The following is a 4,218-nucleotide window of genomic DNA, read 5'->3' as shown; positions in this document are numbered from 1 at the left end:
AGAGACATGGAGAGACATTATGACTAGCAGAGACATGGAGAGACATTATGACTAGCAGAGAGACAGAGACACATTATGACTAGCAGAGACATGGAGACACATTATGACTAGCAGAGAGACAGAGACACATTATGACTAGCAGAGACATGGAGAGACATTATGACTAGCAGAGACATGGAGAGACATTATGACTAGCAGAGAGACAGAGACACATTATGACTAGCAGAGACATGGAGAGACATTATGACTAGCAGAGACATGGAGAGACATTATGACTAGCAGAGAGACAGAGACACATTATGACTAGCAGAGACATGGAGACACATTATGACTAGCAGAGAGACAGAGACACATTATGACTAGCAGAGACATGGAGAGACATTATGACTAGCAGAGACATGGAGAGACATTATGACTAGCAGAGAGACAGAGACACATTATGACTAGCAGAGACATGGAGACACATTATGACTAGCAGAGAGACAGAGACACATTATGACTAGCAGAGACATGGAGAGACATTATGACTAGCAGAGACATGGAGAGACATTATGACTAGCAGAGACATGGAGAGACATTATGACTAGCAGAGAGACGGAGACACATTATGACTAGCAGAGACATGGAGAGACATTATGACTAGCAGAGACATGGAGAGACATTATGACTAGCAGAGACATGGAGAGACATTATGACTAGCAGAGACATGGAGAGACATTATGACTAGCAGAGAGACGGATACACATTATGACTAGCAGAGACATGGAGACACATTATGACTAGCAGAGACATGGAGAGACATTATGACTAGCAGAGACATGGAGAGACATTATGACTAGCAGAGAGACGGAGACACATTATGACTGGCAGAGACATGGAGAGACATTATGACTAGCAGAGACATGGAGAGACATTATGACTAGCAGAGACATGGAGAGACATTATGACTAGCAGAGACATGGAGACACATTATGACTAGCAGAGACATGGAGAGACATTATGACTAGCAGAGAGACAGAGACACATAATGATCTGCTGACTTGTCTGAATGTTACATGAGTAGGAAGATAGATGGATGTATGGATGCACGAGTGTATGTATGTATGTATGTCTGTAGTAACGTGTGTGTGTATGTATGTATGGATGTACGTACACATGTATATGTATATATGTGTATGTATGTGTGTCTGTATTAACGTGTGTGTGTGTGTATGTATGGATGTACGTACACATGTATATGTATATATGTGTATGTATGTGTGTATGTATTAACGTGTGTGTGTATGTATGTATGGATGTACGTACACATGTATATGTATATATGTGTATGTATGTGTGTATGTTTGAATGGACGGCTGGATGGCTGGATGGATGGATGGATGGATGGATGGATGGATGGATGGCTGGCTGGATGAATGAAGAGAAGCAGATGAACTCACTGTAGTTGGAGCTGCTGCTGTGTTGAACAGGAGAGACAGACACACTGTGAAGAGAGAGACAGGAGACGTCAGTAAACACACTGAGTCACACCGTCTGAGCCCTGTCCCCAACCTGGGGTGCGCGGCCCTTCAGCGGGACACCACGAGGGGGCTGTCTGGTCTTTTCCAAGGTTGTCAAAAACAGTTTCACAGAACACGCAGCACAGACTCACAGTAACGCACTTAACCGGACTGTTTCTAGCAACACAATCATTTACTTTATCCACTAACGCACAAACGTAAAACCTTGTTACGTTCCTAGTCCCGTTTTTCTCCCAGAATCCTACCGATGTTCCCCAAGATGACCAACCGCCATCTTGGATTGAGACTGAAAATGGCCTTCCAGGCACGCCAAAAGAAGCCAACTGGGTTACCGGTTCAAGGTCTTCCCATGATTTCCATGAAGCAAATATCAAAGTGAAGACATCTGAGAAATGAAACGCCGCCCGTGTTTCCCCCACCTCGGAAAACTACAAGGGACATTTACGAGGGACATTACAAAAAATATTTCTGAAGGAAGGAGATGAGTCTTTCTTCTAGTGTGTGTGTGTGTGTGTTTCAGCTTTAATCAGATGTATGAAAGTGGAGCTCTAAGGAAAACAGGGTGGAGACAACTGATCTGAAGTCTCTATTGTGTTTGTCTGCAGCAGCATCTCTGTTGGTGACATTCCTTGTCCCGAGGACCAATCTGCGATGCCGGAAGTCGGCATGCCCCGGTCCCTGCCTTTGCCTGGCGCCAGCCTGCACAACCCCAATGCTCGTACCCGCGTGTGGTGGGTCCACGGGGTGGTGGCTCCATGTTGTTTTTAAGAGCTGGGCCCGACGGGGCCCCATGGGCCAAGGCCCGGCCACCAGACACTCGCTGGCTCCCTCCCTCCCCAGGTCCGGCTCCAGGAGGGGGACCCGGTTTCCCTTTTCCGGGCGAGGTGCTGTTGCTCTGCTGTTGTACTTTCATTAGGTTTCTTGGGAATCCAAGAATCACACACTGGGGCGGTTTGCAGCTGAGTGTGAAATGGCCACGATGAGAGTCAGCCCCTCCAAGTCTAAGGTCATGGTTCTCTACCGGAAAATGGTGGATTGCTCCCTCCGGGTTGGGGATGAGTTGCTGCCTCAAGTGGAGGAGTTCAAGTATCTTGGGGTCTTGTTCAGGAGTGAAGGTAGGATGGAGCGGGAGATTGACAGGCGGATCGGTGCAGCATCAGCAGTAATGCGGACGTTGTACCCGGACCGTTGTGGTGAAGAGGGAGCTGAGCCGGGAGGCAAAGCTCTCAATTTACCAGTCAGTCTTCGTTCCAACCCTCACCTATGGTCAGGAGCTTTGGGTAGTGACTGAAAGGGTGAGATCACGGACACAAGTGGCTGAAATGAGTTTCCTCCGTAGGGTGTCTGGGCTCAGCCTTAGAGATAGGGTGAGGAGCTCGGACATCCGGAGGGAGCTCGGAGTAGAGCCGCTGTTCCTTCACGTCGAAAGGAGTCAGATGCGGTGGTTCGGGCATCTTATTAGGATGACTCCTGGGTGCCTTCCTTTGGAGGTTTACCGGGGCTACGTCCAACTGGGAGGAGACCGCGGGGTAGACCCAGAACTCGCTGGACAGACTACAACTCCAATCTGGCCTGGGAATGCCTTTGGGATTCCCCAGGAGGAGCTGGAGGGCATTGCTGGGGAGAGGGACGTCTGGAGTGCCCTATTTATCTTGCTGCCACCACGACCCCGACCCCGGAGAAGCAGCTGATGACGAGATGAGCATCTCTGTTGGACAAATAAGAACCAAAACTTCAAACAGAAAAACCTGCTTTGTGTGTTTTTAATGAATGGAGGAAGTTTATCAGAAAGGATGTGAAAATGAGTCAGACCCGTGACAACTAACTCCCTCCATACCGACTCCCTCAACTACTACTGTTTAAGTTTCAACCAAGCTCTTAACACAGCTGTCTGACACAGCTGCCCAGTAAAACCACAGCGGACTGTGGTTTTACTAGACAGCTGTGTTGATGAGCCATTAGAAACACCTTGGAGAGCTGATCCAGCTGTCCAGCCTTGATTATCAGAGATAACGGATGGCGACGGATAAGCTCCTGGCAGAGAAATGATGGAGGGAGACAGACAGATGGATAGACAGACTGACAGACAGAGACAGATGGATACACAGAGACAGACTGATAGACAGGAAGAGACAGACAGACAGACAGACAGACAGACAGACAGACAGACAGACAGACAGACGGACAGACAGATAGAGAGACAGACAGACAGACAAACAGATAGACAGAGACAGACAGACAGACAGACAGACAAACAGACAAGAGACAGACAGACAGACAGACAAACAGATAGACAGAGGCAGACAGGCAGAGACAGACAGACAGACAGGCAGACAGAAAGAGACAGACAGACATACAGACAGACAGACAGACAGACAGACACACAGACTGACCAGGATTATCACAGGGTGCTGCTCAGAAGCTTCATCCACAACCTTCACAGCTTAACGCACAACAACATCCCTGATTACTTTGTGTGATAAACAGCTTATATTTCTAAAGCATTCTTGGTGTGTGTAGCGTGATGTGTTCATGGTGCCGCATCGCCTTTGTGAGTCAGCAAGGCACCACTACACCACAACGGTATTCACTGAGTACAGCTGTATGTATGTAGGATGGAACATCCACAAAATGGTAGGAGGGCTTTTAACCAAATGTACAGAGTCATCAGAGCTGTTGATAAATTCAAAATGCAAAC

Source organism: Lampris incognitus, chromosome 2 (assembly GCF_029633865.1).
Source record: "Lampris incognitus isolate fLamInc1 chromosome 2, fLamInc1.hap2, whole genome shotgun sequence".
Classification (NCBI taxonomy): domain Eukaryota; kingdom Metazoa; phylum Chordata; class Actinopteri; order Lampriformes; family Lampridae; genus Lampris; species Lampris incognitus.
The sequence above is the reverse complement of the archived record's forward strand: the minus strand, read 5'-3'. Positions refer to the sequence as shown.